Raw genomic sequence first — 25111 nt, 5'->3', positions numbered from 1 at the left:
CTTCAGCTCGATGGGAAACTCTTCAAGGGGCCGTGAGCAAACAGCCTTCCCTTGGGATAAATTAGTTCCAGTTCCCAATTGGATGGCTGCTCATTTGAGATGTCCTTGTCACCCTGTGTGGGTGTGGCTGATCTTCCCTGGGACCCCACAGCCTTCCCAGACCCCGTGATTGCTGCAGGCAGTCAGGAGGTCCACGTTAGTTGTCCTGATTGCTGAGCACTTTGGGAAAAGTTTGGGAAAGGTGGGAGCTCCGTGTTCTGCAAACAGCACAGATCCCACTGCATCCCCTGTGCTGGGGACTGACTCTTCAGCTGAGGGCTGCTGTGGGATCTGTGCTTCCCAGTCTGGCTCTGGAAACAAAATCCTGTCGGCATTGTCAGGAAAACCTGGTGAGAGCACAGAGTTGTCCAACAGCCTCCAGGCAGCGTGGAGCAAAAGCTCTGACAAGTGCAAATCAGAATCCACATGGAGGTTTTTTTTTCTCTCCAGCCCAACACTGTTGCAGAATAGAAAGATGGCATCAGGAAAGCTCCAAAAAACCCCAAAAACCCCCCCAAAAAACAGAGCAAAACAAAACAACCTATAAAAATCTCCTGCTGTGTCAGCCTGCCCAGACTTTCCAGTGACACAACCTGGGAGTGGATTCATAGAATCTCAGAATGGTTTGGGTTGAAACCATTCCACCTTCCACCCCCTGCCATGGCAGGGACACCTTCCACTATCCCAGGTTGCTCCAAGTGCCATCCAGCCTGGCCTTGGACACTTCCAGGGATCCAGGGGCAGCCACAGCTTCTCTGGACAACCTGTGCCAGGGCCTCACCACAGGGAAGGATTTCTTCCCAGCATCCAATTTAAACCTAATTCTTCTGGAGATTGGCCTGTCAGACCAGTGTGTAAGACAAAATCTCCAATCCTTTCATTTCCAAAGCCGACAATGAGCTGCAGTGATGGGAATTGGGAGAAATCCATGTCCTACAGGAAGAGCATGCTCTGGGCACTTCTTTTGCTGGAGATATTTCCCCAATAAACCATTGTTTTAGACACAAGCCATTATTCAATTTATCAATCCCTAGTTACCCCTCAAATTCCTATATCCCAAATCCATGGGATAGATTGGATAGCTTAATTTGAAATGTGAAAGCAGGTTGGAAATCATTGCTGTGCAAATTGGGTGGAGGGTGGGCTTTTTTTCTCTTCCATGACTCAACTGAGCTTAAATGAATGAATAAAATCCGTTCTGGTAGTTCCCAGTGAGGACTATATTCCTTTGGAAAAGGGGAAAAAAAAACCCTCCCAACATTTCATTCATCCCAGAGTGAAGCATTTTGATTGGAGGAACTCAGCTATTTTTTTTTCCTCCTCAAAACAGTTCAACTTTGAGATATAAAACATCACATTGGAACTGAAAGTTGAACAGAAATGTTTAGAAAACGTGGGATTATATATCCATATATTTGGGAGTTTAATGAGATTGTGGATGGAAAGAAAGCACCCAGGCTATTTATAATTCAATTAGGCTTAGATTTAGGAGTAGTTCTGGCTCTCTGTAAACTGCATCTCTTTTTCATTTGGAACGATCTCCTTCCTCCATCACAGCCCCTTTTCCTGGCGATGCCTGGGAATAGATGGCTGCAGCTGGGAATATATGGCTCTAATAGAGCTGCAGTGACTGCAGCTCTACTGTGCCAGCTAACTGCTGTATTTTTCTTTCCCGAGGCTCTCCGGGCATGTTCACAAGGGAATATTGACATTTGGGACCAAGGGATGGAAAACTAGGCTGTGAGCTGCTGGAGCTGTTATCAAGGATATTTATCCCAGCAACTTTCCCCTGCAGGACTTCTCAAGGTTGTGCCTCTTTTTCTACATTCCCCTGTAAGTGTCCCACACCACATTTCCCATTAATTACTAAAGTTAATCTAACAAAATGCTCTCTTTACTGGACTTTTTTGGTACCTTCCAGTGTTCCTTCACCTCTCTCTTTGCACTGCTGTAAGTAGTGAGTGAGTTCCTACTCTCACTCTGGGGTTTGGTTTCCAAACTGTTTATTGAGTAATAAAAAGAGACAATTACAAGTCATTGCCCAGGGATAATGTGCTGATAATTTTATGACTGGACAAACGGTTGGACCAGCCCACAAATGGTGGTGAGCAGGAAATCTGGGATCTGCTGCTGACAGAGCCACCCCCGAGGAGATGAAGCCTCACTGCTGACAATCAAAGCTGCTGCAACAGCTGTCAGCCAGTAAAATGGCTGTGGGGAAGGGTGGTGGGATGGGCATTGTTTCCTTCAGAGGAAAAGTGCTAAAGAACTTTTGGAAGGTGTTTGGAAGTTCGTCCTGCTGGCAGTGAGTGTGAGGGACCACCAGCACTGCTCATGTTCAGGGCCACACGGCCAACAGCTGGGGCCTGGGGATTCCAGGCAAAACAAAGATTAAAGGGTGTTAATGCTTTCAAGCAAACAGGGATCATCCCAGAGATAACAAAGGGATTAAGTTTCTCCAGGCACTTGAGCACTGACCCAGCTTTGAAGCTGCTGCTGCAGGGTGACCCTCGGCTTGCTCCCACCTATAGGATGACATTCTCCATCCCTGTCACCCCAAACCCTGGGGGTTTTATTATTTCTGGTTTTAAGCCTGTATCTGTAACTGGTTTAGTTCCCACCCAGTGAATTTTCCAGTTTCTCTGTGATTCTGTGGGTGCAATAGGAAATAATTTCAGATTTAAAGCATGCCCCTGATCACTGAACATGGAAAACTGCTGCCATGGAAATGCTTCCAGTTGTCAGAAATCCAGGAGTCAGCTGCTCACCTGTCACCATTTCAAGGTGGTGTTCCCACTGGCCTTCTCCAGGAGGAATTCCTGATCCTTCTTAGGAGCAGAACATCATCTCAGCACTATCCTCTCTCCACTGGAGCTCAGGGGACTGACCGGGGAGCGCCCTGGAGAGGCCTCACTCTGCCCATCTCCCAACAGGACGGATGAGCTGCACCTCTCCCAAACCCGCAGCAGATCCAGACGTCAGAGTGGGCAGGAAGCCATGGAACTGGGAGTAGCTGTTTGCAGCTGCCAGGACCTCCCATTTGTGTGGTAGTGATGCAGATAGAATCTCATAAACCGGTTTCCACCCTGCTTTACTGCAGATTTAATGATCAGAGGAAGAACTTGACTGTTTATTAAAACATTAGACAGTAAAGTTTAACAGTAGACAATAAAGGGTTTTGTTTTTCCATGCTTCTGATTGTTAAAGCAGCACCGTGTTGGGCTGGAGAGGGAGCTGCTCCCAATGCCTGGATCCAGAGTGGGCTGTGATGTGACTGGGCAGGAGGCAGAAGTTGGCACTGCCCCTTCCATGCGTGGCAAATCCACTATCTGAGGAAGGGCAGGGCCTCTTCCCTATGCAGGCAGTGTCCCAGGGCCTGCTGGACAGTGACAGGGGCTGGAGCAGCACAGCTGCCCCCAAAGCTCTGCCATTGTCAGTCAGTAGGATTCACTCTGGATCCTCCCAGAGGTGCTGCCTCCTCCCTCCCTCCCTGGCAGGGGCATCCCTGCTCAGAGGCCCTGGGGGAGCCAAGTTCTCCAGCTGCTGCCCAGGGATGGAGATTGGACAATCCCTTCCCCCTCTGTAGCTGGGTGTGAAAACACCTTCAGGCATCCACGGGTGTCGCTGGCTCCTTGTTGTGAACTGTGGAAGTGGCTCCTTAGGGCTGGAGGGAGGGGTTTGCACTTTCTGTGGAGTTTTCTCCTGGTATCACCTTTTCAGGCTGGTTCCTGTGCTGAGCTGGCTGGCCTGGCTTCTGCTGGGGGGCAGAGGAGAAAACCAGGACTTCCTAGCATTGCTCATCCTGCCTAAGGAATGTTCAGTCAGCCTCCAGAGGGCCTGACACCTCTGCACATGTTCCAGAGGCACTCCAGGTGAATTTTCTTGGACATTGACAGCAAAATCTTGCCTGAGACCCTAAAACAATCAGTGTGTCCAGCTTCCAGCTCCTTTGGCTCCCTGCAAGAGAGCCCTGCAAGCTGAGCAGCTCTGCTGAGGGCTGGTGGGATTCCTGCACCTCATGGAGTCCTTGAAGTCCTGGGCAACCCCAAAGCAAGCTGCCTTCCAGCTGCAAACCCCAAAGGAAGCTGCCTCCCAGCTGCAAACCCCAAAGCAAGGTGCCTCCCAGCTGCAAACCCCAAAGGAAGCTGCCTCCCCCACGGGTGTCGCTGGCTCCTTGTTGTGAACTGTGGAAGTGGCTCCTTAGGGCTGGAGGGAGGGGTTTGCACTTTCTGTGGAGTTTTCTCCTGGTATCACCTTTTCAGGCTGGTTCCTGTGCTGAGCTGGCTGGCCTGGCTTCTGCTGGGGGGCAGAGGAGAAAACCAGGACTTCCTAGCATTGCTCATCCTGCCTAAGGAATGTTCAGTCAGCCTCCAGAGGGCCTGACACCTCTGCACATGTTCCAGAGGCACTCCAGGTGAATTTTCTTGGACATTGACAGCAAAATCTTGCCTGAGACCCTAAAACAATCAGTGTGTCCAGCTTCCAGCTCCTTTGGCTCCCTGCAAGAGAGCCCTGCAAGCTGAGCAGCTCTGCTGAGGGCTGGTGGGATTCCTGCACCTCATGGAGTCCTTGAAGTCCTGGGCAACCCCAAAGCAAGCTGCCTTCCAGCTGCAAACCCCAAAGGAAGCTGCCTCCCAGCTGCAAACCCCAAAGGAAGCTGCCTCCCAGCTGCAAACCCCAAAGCAAGGTGCCTCCCAGCTGCAAACCCCAAAGGAAGCTGCCTCCCAGCTGCAAACCCCAAAGCAAGGTGCCTTCCAGCTGCAGTCCCAGTGCTGGCAGAAGATCACATCCAGGGGAGTCTGCGGATCTCACTGGAGGGTCAGGGGTGTAGAGCAGGTGTAGGAGAAGCTTCTCCCTCCCCCTTGTGCTGTGGTGGGGTGTGAAGTCCAAGCCTCCTTCCCTAGGGAGCTTTAGCCAATGCACCAGACCCCAAGGCAAGGCAAGACTTTGTGTCTTTGGTGGGCTTGGAGGGGAAAGAGGGATGGGAAACAGCTGAGAGCACATCAAGGTGAGAAGGAGAGTGTTGATTGCTCATGGTCCTGGCATGAACTAGGATTTGTACAAGCTCAGAACACTTTGGGCACTGAACTCTTCTCTGAGCCCTCCAAAAAGTCTTTCCAAGTTGCTAGGAGTGAAGGTGAAGCTGTGAACCAAGAGCCTTCTCCAGTGGATGCTGAGAAGCAATGATCCCTTTGCACAGGAGGCAGGAATTTCAGGTAAAACCCTCCAGGGATGTGTGGCAGGGCTTTTGCTGCCTTGTGCCCAAAACATGTGGGAAGGGGAGCAGGCAGGAAAGTAAAATTTGTCATGCCATGGCACTGCTCAGGACAGGGCCAGCAATAGGTGACTGCAAAGAAGCTTTGCAGCATAACGAGATGATGTAGAACCATGGAATATCCTGAGCTGGAAGGGACCCACAGGGATCATTGTGTCCAACTGATTAATTGTTGGCAACTGCACATGGGGAAAGCCAACAGGAGCTGCACCTGTGTGGTCCAAAGGAGCTGTCAGCCCTCTGGGAGGAGACTGGAGAAGCACCACAGGACCCTCCTGGGGATGCCAGCAGGAATATCCACAGAGGAAAGGGCAGCACAAGGAGTTACAGGGGGGAAATGGAGCAGCAAGCAGAGCCTGTCACCATCCCCCTGGATCCATCCTGGAGCACCCCTGCATGCTGTGAGCAGTCCTGGGGATTCCTTATCAAGGCTGACCTAGAACAGAGGCTAGACAGAGTTAAAGAACAAAGCAGGGATTTATTAGGAGGCCTCAATAGATCCATCTTGGGCAGCACAAGAGCCCAGCCAGGGCTACACCCAAGATGAACCAAAATGGTCACAAAATGCACGCCCAGTCACAGGGTCTCTCACTTTGATCAGCTCTGCTCCATTTGCATATTGGAGTTAATTGTCCCATTACAGCTTCAGCCCATGCAGTCCCATCCTACTTGTTTTTCTCTCTTCAGTCCATGTTGTCCATGTTCTTGGGTCTGAAATTTGGATCATTTGTCCTTGGTCCCCTGAAGGAATTGTTTTGCTGAAGAAGGAATTGTTTTGTCTCCCTACTCTGTGCAGAGAGCTCCCCATCCCCTAATATGAAGCTCAGGATTACACACACTAAAGCAGCACAGAATCTGAAAAATAGAAAAGCTAAACCTGAGGCATCACTGGTGTCCCTGTCTCAGGCACCAGGAATGGTGTGAGAGGAAAGCACAGCGACCTGTGGCAGCAGCAGGACGTCAGAGGACAGGAGACCTTCATCTGAGAGACAGAAGGAGCAGAAAATAGGAAGAAAGTGGCTTGGAGGAGGCAGATGTGGAGCTGGATGGGTCCCTGCTAGGGCCAGGGCTGATGCTGGATAGAGACCCCAAACTTGGCTCCTACATTTGGCACTTTGGACCTGTGGCAGCACCCAAAATGTAGAGCAATGAGGGGGCATCAGGGCACGCCTGATCAGAGGCACTGTAGAACAGCAAGCCCCACGCTGCTCCCTGCCCTTGTCCTGGCCATTCCTAGCCAGCCCCTCCTGCCTGGGGGAGCAGGAATGTGCCACTGGACATCACACTGCCACCTGGGCTGCACCAGAGCACAAACTTCAGCCCTAGGAGACTTAAATGGACTCAGCCTCCTTCCTCAGCTCTGGAAAATCTTCAGGATTAAATTCTGACCCCAGTGAAAACAGCTGAGCATTTTCTGGTTGAGTCGAGCGGGCTGGAATTTAATTCCTAGGTTTAAAGCCTCTTTAAAATCAGCTGTGATATATAACCAGTCTTCTCAGCCTCTAAATACCTCAACAAGATTGGCAGCACTCCAGCGGGGCCATGGGCAGGATTACCTGCAAATCCATAGGTCAGGAGAGAAACTGGGGAGCCAGAGCAGAGCCACAGAGCTGGAATTGCCTCTGCTTGTGGCTGTGGCATGCAGGAAAAGCTGGGAAGCAGGTGAAATCCTTCTCTTTTGAACCCCAGAATTGCTGTTGTGATATTCCTGTTTGTGCTCACCCTTTTGGAGGATGTTTTGCACATATATTTATGTACATACACACACACACCTCCCCGAGGGTACACACACCACAGTGCATCTCCTCAGTCTGCAACCTTCCATAAACGGCAAAAAAACCCCAGAAAAAGATGAAAATTAAGTCCCTTATCATTGCTAAATCATCAGAAACTAATATTAGAGCTGCTGGACGATTTTCCCCCTGAACTATCCCCACTCCACGATCCTAACGCGATGATTCTTCCTGTAGCTCTTTACATTGTATTATTTATAAGAAACAATGTTCAGCCCTCCCCTGACAGCATTTGCAGGGCTGCGGAAAGCAGTGCGGCAGAAAGGTGGGAGAACAATTTTGGTGATGTTTCCATAGCTACCTAGCTGCTAAATGTGGTTTATTCCATTTTAAAGTCACCCAACACACACACAGAGGCACGCACACAGCCCTCCCCTCGCACACGCCGGCACTGGGAATGCAGCCCCTAATCCCTGCTCTGCCTATTCCAGCCTAATCTGCCCGGGATTTGTATATTTAAAGGGCTGCTTGCTGCCCAAATAAATGGCTGGATCCAGCAGGAGGATAAACATATTGTTTCTCGCTCGCTCTCCTCTCCGACGTGTGTGTTCCAGTCGCTCCCTGTAATATTATTACGGATATTTTCCCCCCAGCCGTGGTGCGCCAGGGAAGTCGGAGGTAGGAGGGTGTCCTCTCGTGGTCTGTGGCATCTCTGCAGCATCAGAGCTGGGAAAAAAAAAAAAAAAAAAAAAAAGAAGAAGAAAAGAAAATTAAAAAAAGAAAGGGGTACCTTGGAAACGGGTGGGCATTTTAGGGAAAAACCTCTTTGGCCGGAGTTTGTGTTCGTGAGCATCTCGGCACCTCCCCGATGCCGTGAGAGAAATTCCCCCCCGGGCTTGCTGTGCGCATCCCTAAGGGAGCAGCTGGGCGCCACTGGCCACACTCAGTTTTCCAAGCCCATCCCTGGAAATAGGAGGAAAATGAGGCAGGGGGAAGGGGAGGGCTGGTCCCAGCTTTCCCGAGCCGAGAAAGCCTGCAGGGAGCAGTGTCCCAGCCCTGCCCCCAAAGGAGATCTGGATCCTGGGGTCTGCTCCCTCTGGAGAGGCTCATCCCGTGGGGCTGAGCCGTATCCCACCCACCTACACAGCATTTTCCAGTCCCTTCCAGGTCTGGCGTTCCCAGTCCTGCCCTGGTATCCCCTGGGTCTCTGCAAAACGTGACAGGGAAAGCTGTGAGCAGGACAAAGAGATAGATGCAGGCAGGGACAACAGGCAGAGAGTCCGTCAGAAAATTGGAAAATAGGAGAAGTCGTGCCCAGCAGGAATGCCTGCCTCAAGGTTTATCTGAATGTAAATTAGATGTAAATGAGGGGAATGTTCTTTACTCAGAGAGGGTTCAGCACTGGGAGAGGTTGCCCAGAGAAGCTGTGGCTGCCCCATCCCTGGAATTGTCCAAGGCCAGGTTGGATGGGGCTTGGAGAAACCTTGTGGGAGGTGTCCCTGCCCATGGCAGGGGGTGGAACTGGATGAGCTTTAAGATCCCTTCCAGCTCAAACAATTTAAGGATTCTGTGAATAGAAATGAGGAGGATAAGTAACATCCAAATATCTGAGGAGAGCAGCCTGCTGTCCATCATCCTGCCTGTGCTTCCAGCCCCTGTTCCCTCCCGTGCTGTGTCACACCAGGACTCCTGCAAATCCCCTGTGACACAGCCACTGTGGTGGTTTTTGTCCACAGCACACACTGCCGGGGAGCAGCCACAGTTTTTCCTGGGAATGGCACAGGATTCATCCCTCTGCTGCATCCCAAGGACCCCTGCCAGCCCCTCCTGGGGAAGTTCTGCTGTAAATCGGTCCCAGAGAAAAATCTCTCCTGAAGTGGAGGATTTTTATCACAATTTTTTTTTTCCTTCTTCTGCTTGGCAGAAAAAGGGGAGTGAAAAACGCTGCTGAAATCGCGTTTTATTTGTGTTTGTCACCAGGTACAAAGCAAATAAATCATCATTGGAAAGCAAAGGCACCTCTGACCATCCCTCACCTGCTTGTGTGTCCTTTTGTTTTGCAGGTTCCCTCTGCTCCACGAAGTTTCCTGTGACCTGCCAGTGTGCCAGGCACAGTCAGGCACAGATCCATCCCTCTGGAGTGCCCCAGCTGAGCAGGAGGAGTGGTGGGGAGGCAGTAGATTCCTTTAGGATCGCTGGGATTTGGCTCAGCCCAGCATGGCTATGCCAGCCCGGCTGCAGAGAGGCTGCATCTGCAGGGATCTCACATCTGGGATAAGCTGGCTCAGGAATCAGGCAGGTTTAATTGTCCTGGCTCTATTCCTTCACAGGCACAGTTCTGACTCTTCCTGGCTTTGGGGGGAAGATGCTCCCACCTTTCTTTGGGAGCCCTTTCCACGGAGACCAGCACAGATCCAGCCCATTTTGCCATGGATCCCTTTTTCTTCCCAAGCTTTCTCCAGCTGTGAGCAGCTGCAGTGCTGGCTCTCATCCCTCCAGCTGCCCTCCCCAAAGTCACATCCCCTCACAGATCCCATTTCCCACCTGACTGCCACATTTATCACACCTTCTGCCAGAACCACGGAGGCTGGGCCAGGCTGGGGATTGGACAGGTCCCATCCCAGAAATCCTCTGTGCCCTCATGGATAACAACAAAAGGATTGGGATTCTGCCCCTCTGCCCTGCTCAGGTGAGACCCCAGCTGCAGAGCTGCCCCAGCCCTGGGCCCAGCACAGGAAGGAGCTGGAGCTGCTGGAGAGAGTCCAGAGGAGGCACCAGGGTAAGCAGAGAGATGGAGCAGCTCTGCTGGGAGGAAAGGCTGGCACAGCTGGGATTGTTCACCTGGAGAAGCTTTGGGCTGAGCTCAGGGTGGCCTCCCAGTCCTTGAAAGTTCTGACAAGAAAGATGGAGAGAAAATATTTCCAAAGGTCTAGAGGACAAGGGGGAATGGCTTCCCATTGACAGAGAGTAGGTTTAGATGGGATATCGGGAAGAAACTCCTGGCTATGAAGGAGGTGAGGCCCTGGCACAGAGGAGCTGTAGCAGCCCCATCCCTGGAGGTGTTCCAGGCCAGGTTGGATGGGACTTGGAGCAACCTGGGATAGTAGAAGGTGTCCCTGACCACACCAGGGGGTGGAATGGGATGAGTTTTAAGGTCCCTCCCAACTCAAACCATGCCATGTTTCTCTGGAAATGAATTGAACTCTTGCCAAGGAAAGCCTCAGCAGCCCCTGACTGGGTTATTTTCCTGCACAAGGTGAGATCCAACAGTGGGCCAAGAGATGCCATCACTGACATCCTGTTTGTGACCAAGGGATAGACACACTCGCTGGGGACTTGCCTTGGAATTCCAGGACATTTCTCTTTATTGCTTTCTGTCAGACCAGGAGGGGCTGGCAATCAGTGGATTCCCTGTGGCCACAGAGCTCTCCTGGGCCATCATTATGGGTGATTATCAGCAATCACCATGTCACTGTTCCCAAGGCAGGCTTTGCTGGCTCTGTATTCCTCTCCAGCCTCCTTTCCTCTCCAGCCCCCAACAAGCAGGTGCTGGAAGCCAGGGTTTTTTTTGTGGCTCTGTACTGACAGGGAATATCTGAAGTCTCCAATATCAGACAGGGATTGCACTGCAGGCCCCTCTCTAGCCAAAAACAGCAGCACAGAAACATTTCCTGCTGCCTTTCCTGCCTCTGCCAGCACTACTCCTGGGTACCAGGAGATTTGTGGGACCTGGCAGGACCCTGCTTTGGCTTTCCTGGGGTGGGAAAGGGACAGGTCTCCATCCCTGTGCCCTGGGAAATGTGAAAAGCTGTGCCTCCATCCAGCAAAGTCACAGCTGCCTGAAACATTCCTCCAGCCTCCTAGCCTCCAGCTCTGCTCTCTGGATTAAGGAAGGCTTTTTTTTTTTTTTTTTTTTTTTTAATCAGTTCAATGTTTTACAGCTCAAATTCAAATAAGAGCTTAAGAGCTTAAACAATGAAACATAAGGATGTGCTGGCAGGGCTGGGCTGTCTCCTCTCCTGTTTGCAGCTCTGCTTGGCATCAGCCTGGGCAGAAAAACACCTGCATCTGGCTACCACAAGCTGAGCAGCCTTTCCAGGCATTTCACTGTCTTGTGGAAGGTGGAACAAGTGGGAAGAGCTTCAGGAAGGCTGGTGAGGGACTTCTTACAAGGGCCTGGAGTGGCAGGACAAGGGGGAACATCTTTGCACTGCCAGAGGGCAGGGTTAGGTGGGATGTTGGGAAGAAATCCTTCCCTGTGAAGCTGGTGAGGCCCTGGCACAGGGTGCCCAGAGAAGCTGTGGCTGCCCCTGGATCCCTGGAAGTGTCCAAGGCTAGGTTGGATGGGGCTTGGAGCAAGCTGGGATAGTGGAAAGTCTCCCTGTCCATGGCAGGGGGTGGAACTGGATGGGCTTTAAGGTCCCTTACAATTTAGGACATTCTGTGATGGTCCTGTAATTCCAGTGGGGTTGTGCAATCCTAAATCCATTGATCCAATCTGTCCAGCAGCCCTTTCCCTGCCTTCTCCCTCTGCCCTGCTGCCATCTGCATCTTTGTTGGAGCCACCAAGGTTTCATTTTGGGAAGTTGCTCTTGCAGGGCACGTTCAGAGTTGGGGGGGACAATGGGCAGTGTGAAGTGCACGAGGAGCCACCCAGGCACTGCCACCCCCAGCCTGGTTCCAGCTGGATGGACCTGCCTGAAAACAGCTGCAGGCTTGCCCAGGAGAGTCTTGTTGCTATTCATGCTGCTGATCAGGGCTGCCTGCTCTTTCACTTGAGTGCTCCTGAATCCCAATGAATCCTTGCCATTCATCACCTCTGCCTTGGTCCCTCTTAGCTGGTCTCCTCCACCCTTGAATCCCTCTCCCTCTCCCTCTCTCTCCATGCTCAGTTCCTACCACAGAGCAAGAGCTTCCCCTCCTTCCACTCCTCAGAGTTACTGTGGGAAGCATCAGGTGTGCAAGAAGCCAAAGAAAGGCCAAGGGACAGCTCAGGAGGCAGGAAAGGGGCTTTTCCTGCCTCCCACAACCTATGAAAACACAACTCCCCCTTACCATCTTGTCAGGGCAGAGAACTGACCATGTCTGAACTCTGGATGGACATATAAGCAGAAGAAGGGGTGCTGCTCTACGGGAAGCAGGGAGACTCCTCCCAGGCTTCTGGAGCAGCTCCCCAGCTGGTGTAAATAAAGAAGCACCACACTGGTTTACACAAGCTGCAGCTGCTGAGAAATGCTTTTTCCAAACCTTTTTCTTGATGGGATTGGTTTTCTTTTCCAATCTTCCTCCAGCTCTGAATGCCATCACTAAAATGCACACGTCCTGTCCCACCTTGTGCCTTGCAGCCCATTTGGGGAGCAGCAGGGTGGCTGAGGAAAACCAGACCTGGAGTCCATTCAGAGCCAGAAACACCACGCTGCCCTTCCCAGGGATAAAGCTGTTCTCCTTGCCAGCACCCCCAGTCCCCTCACCAGGCACCCCTCAAAGGCTGGTGGACCAGCAGCTGATGGATGTGCCCGATGGAGCTGGAAGGAGCCCACCATCCCAAGGGCTGGCTCTGCAGCTGCTCCTCTGCTGTCCCCACCGATGCCTTCGGTGTGACAGTGATGTGGGGACAGGGTACAGACCTGGGCTGGAGGCAGCACCCCAAAACTCTCTCTTAGGTGAGCTGGTGTTTAAAGCTGTCTCCCTCAAAGTCAGCCATCTGTGCTGTTTTCTCTGGGAGTGATAAACACTTAAGGGTCACCTGCTTTCTTTAATCTCCTCTGGCTCGTATTCATCTGAGCTGCACATCATATTAATTATGTTCCTTTTATTCCTGCCCATGCCAGCACAGAGGGATCATTACTGCTGCTGCTTCCTCTTTTTATTGTCTGGATGCTCGTAGTCACGAGCTCTGGAATCCTGGACCACGAGAGGACACTTTGCTGATCACCTTCCTTCATTAAGAAAACTTAATTTTAGTGCTGATGGGAAATTGGATTAAAGAAAATAAACCACCCAAAAACAGCCATAAGGTTTCACGTTGGATTAAATATTAAAATTAATAATCCAGTGCTCCATTCAGCTCTGTATTTATGTTAATATTTAATTCAATAACAGCCCGTGGTTTAGAACATTTTCCCATTTGTTTAAAGCACCAGATGAAATTGCAATTTCTGCCTAAATTGGAGCAATATGGAGCTAACTGGGTTATGCTAATGAGGAGGAATGGCAGCTCCCAAAATCCGGGAAGGGGGGTGGATGGAGAGGCAGCAGGGAATGCAAATCCTGCTGGCTGGCTGCAGGGAGCCTGGCAGCCGGAAAAGAGGCTGCAGGGCCAGGGTGCAGATCCCAGAGACTGGGAAGGCTCCATGTGCAGGAATCACTCAGGTTCCAAGTGGGTGCTGCCCTTGTTGTGGCACCTCTGCAGCATCAGGGAGCTTGAGGATGTTTGCCCCTGGAAAAACCACTGGGAAGGGCAGTGAAGATCCCGATGCTGGGCTGGGGGGTGTTCTGGATGGCAGGGACACATCTGGAGGCCTTGCAGGTGGATATCTGCTCCTCACAGAGCAGAGGTCTGTTGTTTTCTCTCTTGTTTTCTCCCACAAATGCTGCTAGCCAAAACGTTGCCACTTAGAGTCTGGGACTGGGATGTGATCCATGATCAGGTGATGGTCAGAAATGGGCTTATGTTGCACCAGGGTGGATATTGAAAATTTCTTCAGTGAAAGGGTTGCCCAGAGTGGTGACACCCTCCCTGGAGGGATTTAAAAGCTGTGTGGATGTGGGATTTGGGCACACAGATCAGTGGTGGGGAACAGCTGGACTCGATGGTCTGAGGGGGCTTTTTGATCCTAAATGATTGCATGATTCTGTGAGGATGTGGGGTCTGGTGTGAGGCTGCTCCCAGGCTGAGTTTTCTACTGGTGGCTTTGAGATTATATGGAACACCAAGCAGGATGCACCAAAGAACGCGCTTTCCCTTTTCCAGGGCTTTTCTCCTGGCTGGAGTAGAGCTCAGCTGCTGGTGCAGTCCTGGGGTTCAACCTCAGCATCCCATGAGGAGAGCTGAACTCACAGGGACAATCCATCACTCAGGAGATTGAACTATTCCCTGCAGAAAAGAATCTGGGAAGGACTTTAAAAGCCCTGCTTTGTTGCTGTCATTTTCCAAGGGATGGGAAATGGACATTTCCCAAGGGTGGGCATAGCCCCTCCCCAGGCTGGTGCTGGGGTTTCACCCACTGGGAGATGTTTGATATGACAAAAGTTATTTTCTTCCCCTGGAGAGCTCTAATCTTGAAAAAGAGAATAATTATGGAGTGACATGGAAGAAGAATGTGGAACACAGAGCAATGATCAGTAAAACTTAAAAGCTTTGGAGGTGGAGTTCCCAGTGAGTTTCCTGAAGTTTGGATGCATACCTAAACTTCCTTGAACCTGTTGGGGCCTAATTAAATTCGAGGGGACTTATAAAATAAACATGCATGGAAGAGAAAACTTTTTTGCTATGAAAAAAACTGCTTAATAAAACAGATTATGTGCAAAATAGAAATCTGGGCCTTGCAAAGGAAGAGTAAAACGACACTAATGAGCAGAGTCTGAGTGTTAATGAATGGGATTAGCATTCCATTACCTGCAACTCTTATAAATAGACCCACCAATTTTAGGTTCCCTGTTCTTCAAAGAACCTGATGTGATTTCTGGGGGTGTTTTCATGTAGCTAATTCTATTTTGTACAAGGAGAAACTGAGGCAGAAGCCAATCACTAGAACCACCCCTCAGGCCTGTGGTTGGGGTGGAGATGAGAACATGGAGGTTGTATTTTTATAGGGCTTGATTTGGACTTTGGGCAGTCAGAACCCAGGAGACTTCCATGAAGGAAGAACGGAAGGAAGGAAGGAAGGAAGGAAGGAAGGAAGGAAGGAAGGAAGGAAGGAAGGAAGGAAGGAAGGAAGGAAGGAAGGAAGGAAGGAAGGCGGTGTTCAGGATGAACACCATCCTGAGCTCTGTGTGTGGAGCAGCTCTTCCTTCCTCCTGGAGACAGTGTTGAGCAGGTGGCAGCTCCTGCAGGTTCTTCCCTATTGGATCCGGAGTGATTTATTTCTCTCTGGACTATGTGTGGACTTTGGCACTTGGGAAATACCCCAGGATGGGGATGGCCCTCATTCCCAGCAGGACTTTGCCCACGTCTGAGCATGTTCCTTCTGTGCAGCTGTTGGATGTGGCAGCAAATGGTCCCACCACCTCGGCTGGGGAAGCAGAGCTCTGTTTCCCAAGCTCTGTTTTAAAGGACAGTGAACCATCCCCCTCTTCCATCCCCACATGATCCTCACCCTGTCCACTGAAAGCCAGGAGTGGTTTCATTCTTGTTTCCTTGTCCTTTTGAGCTCTTCTGGTGTCACCCTGTTCTTCTGAAGTTCTTCTAAGCCTTCTGATGTTTACGTTTTTGTAATGGAGTTTCTCACGCACTTTTCATGTAAATAATGATTGTTTTGCATTCCTTTCTGGAGGAGAAGAGAATTGATGGACTGTTGGTTTGACCAGTGTGGTTGGAGAGGTAGCAATTTCATCTTCCAATCCATGGTCACTTTTGGAATTCTATAAATGTTGAGGTCCAGAAACAAACACACCTTATTTTGCCTTGGACCTCTCAGCGTGTGAGTGTCATTCATTTCGTGTCGTATTGTGACATTCTGGGAGTGTTGCCATCCATGATGGAGAAGGATCCCAGTTAGACCTGGCTAGGACTGGGAAGGATGGGCTGGTTTGATTGGAGCATGAGGAGATAAGTGTGCATGGATATCCTTGTCACCTCCAGGGGCTGGAGAAGGTGATCGCTGCTCTTCATTTCAGCTCTACAGAGACTGATTTTGGGAGAAAGGTGTAAAAGAGGCCAAACCTGCTGTGGGAGGGCTCTGCTGGTTCACCCACGATCACTCCTTCCTTCCTTGTTATTCCCAGCCAAACTGCTGTGCAGTGATGGACACATTCAATAACACCCTGGAGAAGGAAGCTGGGATGAGGCACTCTTCATGACTGGAAGGATGTCAGGAAGGAAGAACTGATGTGTTCAAGCTTATGGGCTGGGATTCCTCTCACCTCACCAATCACAGCAAAACGAGGTGAGTGCTCAGGTTTTAGCTCTCTCCCTGCTCCATGCAGAAGCAGGTTCCTTCCAGAAGGCCATTTTCCCCATCCCAAAAGGAGGGATGGGATCAGGAGTCCTTGAGAGATTTTGCCATTCTGGTGACAATGGAGAAAGCATGGGCAGCTTTGAGATTAAATACCTGACTTTTACTTGGGGCTCTTAACAGAAACAAGCCCTCTTCCCACCTGGAAAAAGCACAAATAACTGTAATTTCCCAAAATTTCTGACAGTGAGCCTTCATTTTTTCAACAGCCCTTGCTGGCAGGAAGATCTGCTGCTCTGGGAGGAGATGGGTGGTGCTTGTAAAGTGGAGTGAGGAAACAGCAGGGCACTGCTGCTGTCTGCCTGACAGCAGGATTGCATCTTGATGGCCCTCCTTGGCTCCAGGGGCAGGGCCCAGGCCTCTGGAATTGCTCTGTCCTGCATTGCAGGAAGGCTGAGGAAGGAGCTTTCCTTACATTTTCCATGGAACAGCTTCAGTCTTATCAAAAACCACGGGGATTTTGTCTGCTATGCCCTCAAATAATGTAGGCAAACAGATCCAGGAGCCATGGATGGGTGTGCTGAAAACATGGAGGGCAGATTCTGCTGGAACAGAATACAGGGAAATCTTTCCCTGTCCATCTGCTGATCCATGACTGCAGCTTTGCACAACTACCTGTCCTATTTTTTCCTTCTTTTTATTCAGAGGAGAGTGCAAACATGTTGTACATCAGCTCTTGAGGCCCCTGGATTAACAGCAGCTTGCAGAGCCTGGAGCTGGGCTGGATGTGGAAGCAGCCACAGTTTTGGGCTGGCCTCAGGCTCTGCTCCCACCACACTGGGATGAGAGCAGCCCTTACTGGAATCTGCCTCTTCTCCAGGTTGGGGATCTCAGCAAGTGCTTGCTGAGGCTCTCAGCTGGCTGCCTTGCTATTTCCCCCTTCTATTTGGGAACAGACGAGCAGGGAAAAGGCACAGATGACAATATTTTGCCATCTTTTACTGCTGGAAGCGAGGATGAGCAGCTTTGTTTGAGCAGCAGTGTCTCTGCAGGCTCCTGGCAGGTTGTCCATGGACCACGGTCCGTGATGGTGGTCCTGGGGACTGGGAGGGCTCTGACTCTGCAGGGGAGGGAAAGCTCATCCTCCCCTCGCTTCCAAACATGGATCTGGAAAGTCTCCTCTGTAAAGGAGAAAGGGATCCCTTGATAGGACAAGGGGGAGTGGCTTTAAGCTGAAAAAGGGCATGATTAGGTGAGATGCTGGGAAAGAATTATTCCCTGTGAGGGTGGGCAGGCCCTGGCACAGGGTGCCCAGAGAAGCTGTGGCTACCCCTGGATCCCTGGAAGTTTCCAAAGCCAGATTGGACAGGGCTTGGAGCAAGCTGGGATAGTGGAAGGTGTCCCTGCCCACAGCAGGGGGTGGAACTGGGTGGGTTTTAAGGTCCCTTCTGACCCAAACCATTCCATGATTCCATGATTCTAATCCAAGCCCTCATCCTGCTCCCAGGCGTTGCCCTCAGGACAGCCTGCTGAGCTCAGGTCCCCCTAGGGAGATGCAAATCAGGAATTTGGGACTCAGTAGCTCTCCCAGCTCACCTTGTCTCATTTGTAAATGTGTTTGAATTCAGACAGCCAAGCTGCAAGTCAGATCTGTCACCTTTGGACACCTCTTTTTGTGCCAGCAGGGAGAGGCTGCCATCCTTGGGTGAGTACCAGCCTGGGCAGATTTGCTGGCACAGCATGGGGACCTGATCCATATCCTAAACCCCAAGATGCTCCAACCCCACTTTTGACTCAGAGCAAGCAGCATCTTCCCTCCTCAAAGGGAGCTGCAGCACAACTGCCAATGCCCAACCCACCGGGATTTCACTGCCTGTTCAGCCCTTGCACAGGGCTTTTTTTTTTTTTTTTTTTTTTTTCCACCCTAGGGGTTTAAGCAGCACAGCAAGTCCAGTAATGAACTGTTACTCTGGAAAATAAGACTTTCATTAGGTTAGGATTCTGCCGGGGTGTCTGCGTTCCTCGATAATGAACCGTGATATTGTGCAAAGGCCTGGCTGCAGCAGAGCTGAGCTTATCTCCTGCTATCATTTACCCACTTATCACCAGCACAGGGGGACTGGGACCAGGGCTCCTTCTCCCTGAGAAGCTTTCTTGGGGTCACACAGTGGCTTTAAGTGTTGAGCCTTCCCGTTGCTGATGGCCTACAAACAGATGCTGATGTTTTCTCTGTTTTTTTTAGGTGCTCATTATTCATCACTCACAGGTCCTGCAATTGCAGTGCGTGTCTCCTCTGGTGTGAAAACATTAATAACTGCTTTGGCTAAGCACAGAGAGATCATTTATTTCACAAATGCACAGAAAATTCTGCCCAGCTGGGATTAAAGCTCAGCCTTCCTTTGTAGGCAAGGCTTTCAGGGCATGTTTTACCAGGAGGAAGGATTGGTTTTCCATGGATCTGCCCTCTCCCAAGCTCGCTGCTCACCCCCCAGCCACAGCCTGAGCCGCTGGTGGCTGGTGGAGAGAAACAACCATCAAAACTGAGCCCGAGCAAGGCACAAACACAGGGATATGGAGTTATTCCTGCCCTGTCTGAGGGCCTGGAGCAGCATTCTGATATTTTTCTGGATCTCCCCTTTGCTGTGATGTGAGGTTGGAGCAGGCAGGATCTGTGCCCTCAGCCTCCTGGCTCTGCTCTCAATCCCTGCAGCAGCCCCTGGCTGCTCCTGGCACCGCTCAACTCCACCAAGGACAAGGAGCAGTAAATCCCAGCAGCCTCTTAAAAAACATTTTAATTAAAAAAACGACATAACAGGAGCTTTAAAGGACATGAAAGACAACAGCTGTGGAGCTGCTCCCTGCTCCCCCTCCCCTGCCTCCCCCTCCTCTCTGCAGTGCTTTTCAGAGTGATTTTCATGTAAAGCTTCTTGGGTTTCCTGGTTTCTGGCCTCCATCTGTGGTTTTGAGCGCAGGCCAGCCAGGAGGGAGGGCACAGGCAGCCCCTGGGCTGGCAGGAGCTGGGCACACGAGGGGACAGCCTGCCTCACCCAGCCCAGAGCAGGCTGGAGCTGCAAGGCCCACGCCGAGGTGGGGATTGGGAGCGTCAGGGAGGATCTAAAGCTCCATTGCAGTCAGACCTGGCTTAGCCTGGGGCTCCAGCCCAGCCCAGAGCAAGAGCAGAGCTGGTGGAGGAGATTGTCCTGGGGCCCAGCTGCAGGTGTGGCACATGGCCTGCAGGGCAGGGGTGTCCTTTGGACATGGCCAGCCATCATCAAAACTGAGCCCAAAATGGTCCCAGCTCCGCTGGTCCACCCTACCTGGGGCCGGCTGCTGATGTATCTGAGCCTGGATTTGCTGCTGGCTGGATGAGAGTCCCACCTGACAGTGCTGACACAACACAGAGGCTGCCTGGAAGTGCTGCCTTGGCACAGGAACGCCCTGGCACAGCGGCCACCATGGCTGCCCCATCTAGGCCGAGCTGCTGAGGCCTGAAATCTGCTACAGTGATTTTCACCCTGTTTAGATGGGATATTGGGAAGGAATTTCTCCCTGTGAGGGTGGTGAGGCCCTGGCACAGGGTGCCCAGAGAAGCTGTGGCTGCCCCTGGATCCTTGGAAGTGTCCAAGGCCGGGCTGGACAGGGCTTGGAGCAACCTGGGATAGTGGAAGGTATCCTCATGGCAAGAGGTGGAACTGGATGAACTTTAAGGTCCCATCCAACCAAAACCATTCCATGATCCCATGATTTCACTTGAAATCTATTTCCCGGGACCAACACTGGGAGTTTTAATCCAGAGGTGGGGATCTCCAGCCACTTCCTCTTCCCAGTGGATCAACACATCTGGAAGATGCCCCCAAGACCACAGAGCTAAGCTAAACCCATTCCAGAAGGGTTTTCCAGCTCTGTAGCTAACACTAATACATGATTTAGGTAAAACACAATGAGGCATTAGCAATTACAAGGAATATTTGGATTTTTAAAGGAAATCTGATGAGAAGGAAGAGCCCCTACACATTTGAGAAAGAAAAGATTTTGCCACGTCCTTTCTCTGATGTATTCACCCCCTCCCACCCATCATGTCCAACATCTCAGGCCTAAAATCATCAATCAAACCAGCAGAGTGAAGGCAGGAGCAGGGCCAAAGTCATCCCACTGGGATTCTCCACGCTTTGCATTTTGCAAATGTAAAGCCCTCGCCGGTTCAGGGCTTCCAATTAGAGCTGGGCAAATGAAAACCTTCTCAGTTCGCTGCCCAATCCTCCACCAGAAATTCAAATGAGGAATGGTTTGGATCAGTGCAAAGTACAGACCCTTTCATATTTTTTTTTCTCCTCCCAAAATATACCCTTCTCCTTCCCACCCTGATTAATTTTAGATCCCATGAAATGTTTTATTCAATTGCAGAATGAAATGTCATTTCAGAACATTAGCTGGAATAATATTCCTTTTTAAAAAGTGCCAGAGCAAAGAAGTTCAACTTTTAAGACCTTTCTCTTCCTTTCTGCATGGGTGTAGGAACAGATTTGTTTTCTAATGACAAAAATATGAGATTTTTTGGAGTCTTTGGTGAGCACCCAGTGGGATTTTAAGCCCCTGGAGAAGGCATATGACCAAACCCCACCGGGGCTGATTTTGTTGGAAGCACAGGTTGGCCAAAATCATCTTCATTCCCAAGAGCTCTCTCCTACTTTCTCTGACTCTGCTGACTGCTCTTTAATCAACCATTTAAAACCCAGCTCCAAGACTTCCCATCAATTTCCAAATCTCTCAGACTTTGTGAAAAAAATCAAATAGATCAGGAAAAGGAGCACAGGGGAGGTCACTGGCTGGAATGAGCCTGACTGGAGGGGTGGGATGGGATGTTCCTGGCACAGGGGGAAGACAGAGGTTTGGGGAATGGGCAATAAATTGATTTTCGTGTGTTCTGGGGCCACGCTGCCGTTTCCAGCACGGCTCCGACAAGCATCGCAGGCGGATCTGGAGGCAGGGTTCTGAGGGGATTAGAAAAGATTTATTTTCCTTTTTTCTGGAGTGAGATGAAAGGGGGGAGGGGGAGGGAGAGGCAAGCAAGGAGTGCTACGGAAAGGAACTCATTATTTTTTATCTTTTCCAATGACCTTGTTTATTTTAGTCCTGCTTGAAAGCAGCTTCTTTCCTTGAGAAAATTTGGAGATATCTAGAGACTGAAGCTAGTGAGAAAGGGAAAAAAGGGAAAAGGGAGCTGGGTGAATTGAAGAAATATGGAAAATTAACAGAGTAAATGTAAACTGAGCTGGAGAAATACCCATGTGGGTTTGGTGTTGTGATGAAATTCCATGTCTAGGGAAATGTTCCCCCTATCCAACCTGGCCTCAGACACTTCCAGGGATCCAGGGGCAGCCTCAGCTTCTCAGGGCAACCCATGCCAGAGCCTCCTCACCCTCACAGGGAAGGATTTCTTCCACATATTTAACATAAATTTTCCCTGTTTGTATTTGAAGCCCTTGCTTCTTGTCCTATCCCTACAGATCCTGATCAAGATCCTGATCTCTGTCGTCCCTGTAGCCAGCTCAGGTCCTGCAAGGTGCTGGGAGGTCTCCACTCCTCCAGGCTGGCCAGAGCTTGTAGGGAACAGAGGCATCATCAGTGTGACTCCCGTGGTCCTTGCCCAAGCTGCATCTCCTGAAGGAATTCCCTCAGACCCATTGCAAGAGGGATTTAATTTATTTTTCCCTCTTTATTTCAGTGGGCTTTGATTTTGGCTGGGAAGCTCACAGATACGTACAAATTCCTCCTCAGCCTCCTGGATACTGGACATTCCAATTCCTCCCTGCCACTGGACATTCCCAATGCTCAGGGTTTGTAATGCAGCACCCCATTCATTTAACTCTGCTGTTTTTTTTTTTTTTTTTTTTGTTTTTGTTTTTGTTTTTGTTTTTGTTTTTGTTTTTGTTTTTGTTTTTGTTTTTGTTTTTGTTTTTGTTTTTGTTTTTGTTTTTGTTTTTGTTTTTGTTTTTGTTTTTTGCTTAAGCACCCTGTTCTCCCATTATCCTCCGCACTGGGATCATCCCCTGGAATGAGATGGCTGCACAAGGAGAACTTGTGAAGTTCCAAACCCACGGATCAGCTCTGCCCCAGCTGATGCTGCCTTTGAGGGGTGAGCAAAGCTCCCCAAACCCTCAGGAGATGACCCCTAATATCCCCTCATGGTCCCCAGAGCCTTCAAAGCAGCAACGTGCCCATGTCCAGCTGATCCTGGAGCTGCACCCACAGCCTCTTCCTCTGCATTACACCAGGGCCATTCAGCCTCCAGCTCCTGGTGCTGAAAAAATCCACCCTGAAAAACTCCCAAAGTGCAGGGACAGCTTGGCAAAAATCCCCTGGACCAATTTTAGACAAAACCAAGCTCTGCTTTAAACCCTTGGCTCAGGTTGGGCTCCACTGGTTACTCAGAAATACTCCTGAAAATTCTCCAAGTGCTCAATTTGCATAGCTGTAAAGGATCATAAATAATTTGAGGTGCTGGGATTTAATTAGTTGACCTATACCAGGGAGGAATTTCGGCCTCATTTATGGAAATCAGAGTCCTTCTGGAGGGAGCCCAGGGCGTGAAGTGGCCGTGGAGTTGCTGTGGGAGCAGCCATGGCACAGGAAGGGGTGGGCTCAGCCCAAACTCTTACCTGCAGCTCCTCATCAATCCGAGCACTAATCAAGGATAACTGAACTTAAACACAGCCATTGGGAGCTGCTTTTTCTCCATGAGAAGTCCCAGAGAAGCCCACTGAGCAGCAGGGTGGTGCTGCCCAGGAAAGCTGTGGCCCTCGGGATGCGCTGAAGGCTCTGCTCTGCAAGCTGCAGGACCCTGTTACCTCCAAATACTGGGCTTGCAAAGAGGATCCTGGCTCTTTATCCAGTGCAAAAGCCAGCCAGGCATGCCTGGGAAGCTCCAGCTAAACTCCAGAGGCTTTAGGATGGCTTTGATAAGTGTTGTGTTCAGTGGGAAGGCTCCTTCTCTAGATTTAACCCTCAGACTTCAAAAGCAATAAGAAAAAAAATCCCGTTTTTTGTATTTTAACCCACTGCTCTGAGCTGCATCTGAAGCCGACTGAAGAGAAAAGGAGTGAGTAAAGGTTGGACTGTGGGGAGCAAAGGCAGGCAAGAGAAAAATGAGATGAAAAGGTCTTTGTAGTAACTGTGCTTCCACTGGAGACTTCCCAGCTGCCAGCCAGGGTCTTGTGTGATCCCACAGATCCTCCCGAGCTGCCTCTGCTGAAGGGGGTGTGTGGATAATCCCAACCCCTGCCCCAAACCACGGCAGTTCAGAGAGGCTTTTAAACAAATTTAGCCCTCACACAGGAGAAAACACCTTTTTGTTTCCAGGGGAAAACAGTGCCAAAGGGCTCCGGGCAGATCCAGCCATCGCTCCGGGTATTTTACCCTTGCTGAGGCAGGCAGGGCTGTGCCCAGGGCAGTGCCTGGCACTCCAGTGGGATCCCAGCACAGTATCCCACATTCCAAGCCGTGTCTGAGGCAGCAGGGCTATTATAAATAATTTATTCTCTGGGCAGAGAAGGGAGGAAGAGAGAGCGAGCTTTTAATTAAAATGATATCTTACAGATCAAATAAATATGAATAAGATGCCAAAAACAACTGTATAAATCCCAAACATTCTCCTGTGTTTTAATTATTTGTGTTGATAAAACAAGAGCGGAGGCATTTGGCTCTGCTCGGAGGCTGCGGAGGCGAAAGGTTACACTGGCATTTTTTATGTTCTGTGCAAGGAACAAATGTTTCCTAAGCCCAGATCTGACAAACTATAATTCATATCAGGAATTAAATTGGAATTTAGAGAACAATTGTTAATATTTCAAAGTAATTGTTTAAGAAATTATCATTTTGGTATCTGCCGCAAAAATAATTACCCACCACTAATTTTTCTTTTTCAAAGGCTGCTATTTGCTGGGATAATGTTGGAAAGATGAGGAGTTTGTGCTGGGAGCTATTTATGTAGTTCAAATGAGAAGATAAATAGGAAGGGACTTTCATGTTCCCAGGCAAATGAGTCTGACTAATGTACAGCTTCGAGCTCAAAAGTGGGCCTTGGATTTATCTGGAAACTGGGGGGAATTTTCTGTGGATGGGATGTGCAAGAAACAGCAGGTGAGAAAATAATCAGAAGTTGTGCATATTAATTAGGAAATGGTCCTCAAATAAACCCTGAGGGCTTGGAGAGGTTGGTGAAAGGTACCAGCATCTTACCTCCTGCCTTGGCAGGATTCTGGGGTGGAAAAGGAGCTGCATTCCTCCTTCTGCCCTTCACAGGGCATCAGAAAATTGGAAAGGGGCTGAGAACTTGAATATTTAGAGGATCACGGGGAAAAAAAGTGGGGTAGAAGGGATCTTAAACAGCTGCATCCCACAGCTTGAGGATGGGGTTATCTAGATCCTGTCACATCCTGCACCTTCCCAGTGTTGTGCTGGTGGAAAATGCATCCTCCTTCCTTTAAACAGGGCTTTCCCAAAGGGATGGAGAGAAAGTGGAGCTGTGGCAGCAACAGGAAAGGTCCAGCAGTTCCAAGGAGTTGCTGTGGAGTTCTCTGTTCAGACAGCATCTGGCAAATGGAAGCGATTTCCGTGAAAACAGTTTCAAGTGCAAAAGGAGAAATTATATTTTCTGGGGTTTGTTAAATTTTTTTTTGCAAAATTATTGCTCCATCTTCAGTGGGAATAATTCCCAGCATTTTGAAATATCTCCCTTCCTGCCACACTCTTTTTTAATGGGTGATTTTTTCTCCAAGGGATGCTGATGTCGATGGTGACTTTTAAAGTGCACAGGATGAAGCTGCATTTTTTTCCAAGTCTTCTGAGAAAGGATTTTTGTCACCTCAACACCTATTTTTTCCTCTAATTTTTCATCTCTGATACCCTTCTGCTCCCCCAGCCACCCTCTGGGCCCCCAGTAAACCTGC

This window comes from Onychostruthus taczanowskii, unplaced genomic scaffold, assembly GCF_017590055.1.
Source record: "Onychostruthus taczanowskii isolate IOZ18803 unplaced genomic scaffold, ASM1759005v1 scaffold51, whole genome shotgun sequence".
Taxonomy (NCBI): Eukaryota; Metazoa; Chordata; class Aves; order Passeriformes; family Passeridae; genus Onychostruthus; species Onychostruthus taczanowskii.
The sequence above is the reverse complement of the archived record's forward strand: the minus strand, read 5'-3'. Positions refer to the sequence as shown.